We start from the raw sequence: 6,000 nt of genomic DNA, 5'->3' as shown, positions 1-6,000 counted from the left end.
ATATATATATATATAAATATATATATATGACTAAGTGCCAAAAGGTGCGCACGAAAAGCGGACAAAGGGGCTAAAAAATAAAGGTTGACAAACAAGACTGATATTGTGATTTTTGCTAAGACAACAGATGTTGGAACCCAATTATGAAAAGAAAAGACAAATGCACTCAAATTATTTCACAAATAACGGGAATTTTGTTCGTTATATTATTCAACATGGCACTGAGACGTAGCATTCAGGTTATCTCGCACGTTTCTGAAGCTAAGGCTTTGAAACTTGGCACACTACCAAAGTATGGTGACCCCCAGATATGGTACAGATCACATTAAACCACATTGAATTTCAAGGTCACAGCTAGGTTAAATTTCCTTTCCAAACTGGACAATTGTCGTTGTACGTCTTACATGTTTTAAAGCAAGATCAGTTAGACTTTACATACTTTACATACTTTCAGAACAAAAGTGACCACATGGCTAATCTTTCTAAAATGTCAAGGTCACAGTGGGGTCACATCTTGTTCAAAATTTGGAATAGTGTAAATTTATTCAGCGCGTTTATAGCACAAACTTTGAAAATACAGACATTTTTAGTGTATGATGACCTCTACACGCGATGACAGTTTAGGTTGAAAAGGTCAAGGTCATTCGTGTGCGCGAGATCACTTATTGGCATTATCCCTTCGCCCGCATCCCCTTTTTGCGTACGAGATTTTTACTGGAAGTAAAAAAAATGGGGAGTAAAAATTTCGTGGAGGGAGTAATTTTTTCGTGCCTTGGGGAGTTCTTTTCTCGTACGAAAAGTGTACTCGGAGTAAGAATTTCGTACGAAATATATACTCCGGGGTAAATGTTCGTGGAGTAAAAATTTCGTGTTACACCGGTCTGGCAACTTAACTGCGCTTACGATATCCACTTATGCATGCTGGCGAAAGAAAGCTAAGCCTCATTTTACAGGAAGGAGATGATTTCTCAAGGAGTTTAGAAGGAAACCTGGGAAAATTTGCAGAATATCTTTGCATCTGATCCGAGTGCAGCAACTTCCTTCTCCTGAGACAGCCCTTCACAGACCTAGTTAGGCATGTCAAACACTTCAGATTGTTTGCTTTTTTTGCAAAGCATGTTTTCGTTTTTTTCTTCTTCTTCATTTTTATGAGTAATTACTTTTCAAACGGCCACGTGTGGCATTTAGCCAACTTAATTTGTCCAAAAATACAATTCTGCATGAAGCAGCTATGCAATTTGTTTTTGGTATAGAAAACTGGTTGGAAAACGGATGTGTCATTATTAGGAGGGGTCGTTATAGGAGGTTGCACTGTGTGTCCAAGTGGAGGTGTGGTCTCATTTAATGTAACAGCCTCAACAACTCTGATATGATGAATGGTTTTCACGGGCAGGACCCTGCCTTTAGGTCAGTGTCTGTCCTTGCGTGTGCGTGCGTCCGTGTGAGTGAGAAAGAGGAGGAAAGAGAGAGAGAGAGAGAGAGAGAGAGAGAGAGAGAGAGAGAGAGAGAGAGAGAGAGAGAGAGAGAGAGAGAGAGAGAGAGAGAGAGAGAGAGAGAGAGAGAGAGAGAGAGAGAGAGAGAGAGAGAGAGAGAGAGAGAGAGAGAGAGAGAGAGAGAGAGATTCGGCAGTGCATCAAAGAATGTTTACTGTCTGCTTGATTTTCCACTAGTTAACACACACACACACACACACACACACACACACACACACACACACACACACACACACACACACACAAACAAAAAAGAGAATGATATTGCGGCACGCTGTTTTATTGTTGTAAGAATAGAAGAGCCGCCTGCGTGGACCGACCTTGGTTGCTGTGACTACCAGGTCAAGGTCGAGGTCCCTGTCCGGCGTTTTCCATGTCGTTGTTGCCCAAACTGAAAGAGAACAAAACAAAAGAAGCTTTTAGTCGGAGAAATTCGTACTGTATGTGTCCTCTGATGTCTGTGTCCACTTGAAGGGAACAGTCTGTCTAGTGAAAACAAATACTGATCACTATCTCACATATGCCAGGCTTGTGTATTTGAGCACATAATACAAATCAGTCTTCATTTCTTAAATGGATAAGAGCGATAGGCGAATTCCGAAAATAACTCTATCGGGTTGTTATGGGTTGTGAAAGACTGAATACCCTTGCTTTTACTAGGACAAGCATTGGAGGGGCCAGTCACTAGTGGTGTGTGTCTGAAACACGCGGACAGGAGCACGTGTCAATTGTATTTGTCCGAGAAAAAAGCAAGGGTATTCACTCTTTCACAACACATGGAAATGACATGTTTCATGCGCAACGTTTGTGGTCTGTACGTGTACTCCCCATCTAGGGGTGGGTAAGGAGAATGGTGCACTGTTTGATGAAAAGGAAAAAGACGCTCTTTTAACACGCAATGCTGAAATTGGTTCCCGTGTAACACTTTAAGGTGCATGTTCGGCATGTTGGACACAATCCTTCCGATGTGAACAATTCGGGTCATCCTCTCAGATCTGGCCAGACATTGATATGGGATAAGAACATTTCTCCATTTGGACACATACCAAAATCAACAGCCTGACTGCTCTGTGTAGAGTAGGATTTTTTTTAATGAATTTATTTCTAAAGAGCCACTACCGGGTAATAACAAATTGTCAATTTACAAATCTATTTCATGAATGACAAAAATCCTACTCTACAGAGAATAGAGACAGGATGTTGATTTGTGGTGTGTGTCCGAGTGGAGGGATGGTCTTATCCCATGTACAAGCCAGGCCAGATCAGAGATAGTGAGAACTGTTTTCACGGGTAGGTCCACCGGCACGGTTGGCCTAGTGGTAAGGCGTCCGCCCCGTGATCGAACCCCGGCCGGGTCATACCTAAGACTTTAAAATTGGCAATCTAGTGGCTGCTCCGCCTGGCGTCTGGCATTATGGGGTTAGTGCTAGGACTGGTCAAAGCAGCACCGCCCCTGATATGGCCCTTCGTGGTCGGCTGGGCGTTAAGCAAACAAACAAACGAACAGGTAGGTCTATGCACAATTGAAACACCATGTTCGGTTTTTGTGCTGTGTTACTGTACAATTGTCTGATTCCCCGTGGGGTTCTTATGATGCTTAGAGAAAAATAAGAAAAGCAAACACTGGAGTATACCTGGACGAAATTGCTATCAAGAACGCAGAATTGATTTTTTTCTGAGGTTTTTTTTTTTGCCGTAAGCGCCATGTTTATCGCGTCTCGCACATCTGATGTTGACATGCATCAACAAAGGGGCCTCACTCTGGAAGAGTTTCCTGCTCCGATAAACATGGCGCTTACGGCAAAAAAAAACCTCAGAAAAAATCAATTCTGCGTTCTTGATAGCAATTTCGTCCAGGTATACTCCAGTGTTTGCTTTTCTTATTTTTCTCTATCGTCCAAGCCCATAAAATCGAACAAGGCGGATAGCGTTTGGATTTCCCTCTTTGAGATGACTGAGATTGCCCCCCCTTGGATCGATCCGTATCAAGGTCAGTTACAGTACTGGCCTTGTGTTCAAGATGGACAATCACTAGCATACGCACCTGCATTTCCGGCAAATCGACAGGCTCAGAGATTGAGTTCTCACTTAACAATATTGAACGCCATTTGGGTCAACACCTCATTTCATTTGTTCCTTTTTCTCGAGATGTTACAGTTATGCAGAGCATAATATGTTGGAGGAGGACACTTTCTTTTGTCGAGGAACACGCAAAGAGACGGGTTGATCTTTTCAGTTGAAAACTAAAATCAGACGAGTGAAATCCAAAGATCTTGACATTTTCCGAGGGGATTTGTAATATTCTTTTCTTTTTTTTTTTTTACTCGAGGTGACCGACTCAACAGGCGTTTAGGAAGCCGATTTTCTTTCCGAGGTAATGCCTCCCTACCGAAAAAAGCATGTTATGATGTAAATGGTCTTTATTTTATCCCCAGAAAAAAATTGACCTTAAAACACACGACATCCTTGGCTTTTTGTGTGGTATAACTCGAAATGTTTTACTCGAGGTGCCAACCCAGCTGTCGTGCCATGTTAGGTATCTGGCTTCTCTTACCTGCATTAGGGAAAAAAGAAGTTTATTTTATTTGTATTCATTATTTTTGTTATACTACCTGTGGGGGGTAGAAGGGAAAGACGACTTGATGATTAGCTACAAGAAGAAGAGGGCATGTGTTTATGTGACAGTGGGGTTAGCTCCGGGAGTTTGCGTAACGACGGTGGTCTTCGTGCTTGCGATATATGCAATATATTTCTCTCAGTGATAGGGGTAAGGTCAGGGTCAAGTTTGCATCACGTGACTGCTCCTTAATATGCAAAGGGCTTACCCGTGAAATGAGCAAAAAGGACACCAAACAAAAACAACCAAGAACACACACACACACACACACATACACACATACACACACACATACACGCAATTGAAAGTCGGGCGCACTGTCGTAGTGGATCATCGGAAGGTCGTGAGTTTAAATCCCGGCCGCGGCCACCTGGTGGGTTACGGATGGAGATTGTTCCGATTTCCCAGGTCAACTTCTGTGCAGACATGCTAGTGCCTTATCCTCCTTATTGTGTACACGCAAGCACAGGACCAAGTGCGCACGGAAAAGATCCTGTAATCCATGGGGCACCATCCTTTTTACGTTTAGTCAAGTTTTGACTAAATGTTTTAACGTAGAGGGGGGAATCGAGAAGAGGGTCGTGGTGTATGTGCGCGTGTGTGTGTGTGTGTGTGTCTGTGTGTGTGTGTGTGTGTGTGTGTCTGTCTGTGTGTGTGTGTGTGTGTAGAGCGATTCAGACTAAACTACTGGACCGATCTTTATGAAATTTGACATGAGAGTTCCTGGGTATGATATCCTCAGACGTTTTTTTCATTTTTTTGATAAATGTCTTTGATGACGTCATATCCGGCTTTTCGTGAAAGTTGAGGCGGCACTGTCACGCCCTCATTTTTCAACCAAATTGGTTGAAATTTTGGTCAAGTAATCTCCGACGAAGCCCGGACTTCGGTATTGCATTTCAGCTTGGTGGCTTAACAATTAATTAATGACTTTGGTCATTAAAAATCTGAAAATTGTAAAAAAAAAATATTTTTTTCATAAAACGATCCAAATTTACGTTCATCTTATTCTCCATCATTTTCTGATTCCAAAACCATATACATATGTTATATTTGGATTCAAAACAAGCTCTGAAAATTAAAAATATAAAAATTATTATCAAAATTAAAATTTCGAAATCAATTTAAAAATACTTTCATCTTATTCCTTGTCGGTTCCTGATTCCAAAAACATATAGATATGATATGTTTGGATTAAAAACACGCTCAGAAAGTTAAAACGAAGAGAGCCTGAGGTACAGAAAAGCGTGCTATCCTTCTCAGCGCAACTACTACCCCGCTCTTCTTGTCAATTTCACTGCCTTTGCCATGAGCGGTGGACTGACTATGCTACGAGTACGGTCTTGCTGCGTTGCATTGCGTTCAATTTCATTCTGTGAGTTCGACAGCTACTTGACTAAATGTTGTATTTTCGCCTTACGCGACTTGTTATTACATTTAGTCAAGTTTTGACTAAATGTTTTAACGTAGAGGGGGGAATCGAGACGAGGGTCGTGGTGTATGTGCGTGCGTGCGTGTGTATGTGTGTGTGTGTCTGTGTGTGTGTGTGTGTATAGCGATTCAGACTAAACTACTGGACCGATCTTTATGAAATTTTACATGAGAGTTCCTGGGTATGAAATCCCCGAACGTGTTTTTCATTTTTTTCATAAATGTCTTTGATGACGTCATATCCGGCTTTTCGTGAAAGTTGAGGCGGCACTGTCACGCCCTCATTTTTCAACCAAATTGGTTGAAATTTTGGTCAAGTAATCTTCGACGAAGATCGGACTTCGGTATTGCATTTCAGCTTTGTGGCTTAAAAATTAATTAATGACTTTGGTCATTAAAAATCTGAAAATTGTAATAAAAATTTTTTTTTATAAAACTATCCAAATTTACGTTCATCTT

At 41.5% G+C, this 6,000-nt stretch overlaps 1 long non-coding RNA gene across 1 annotated transcript in view; it reads right to left on the bottom strand.

The window, feature by feature from the left end:
- Positions 1 to 1,752: 1,752 nt before the first annotated feature.
- LOC138945419 (uncharacterized) overlaps positions 1,753 to 6,000 on the bottom strand; it is a 31,401-nt gene continuing 27,153 nt past the window's right edge. Inside the window, exon 3 of the long non-coding RNA XR_011449002.1 lies at positions 1,753 to 1,884. This is a non-coding gene — a long non-coding RNA (uncharacterized lncRNA). The remainder of the gene's footprint in view (positions 1,885 to 6,000) is intronic.

Source organism: Littorina saxatilis, linkage group LG1 (assembly GCF_037325665.1).
Source record: "Littorina saxatilis isolate snail1 linkage group LG1, US_GU_Lsax_2.0, whole genome shotgun sequence".
NCBI lineage: Eukaryota > Metazoa > Mollusca > Gastropoda > Littorinimorpha > Littorinidae > Littorina > Littorina saxatilis.
The sequence above is the reverse complement of the archived record's forward strand: the minus strand, read 5'-3'. Positions and strand labels throughout refer to the sequence as shown.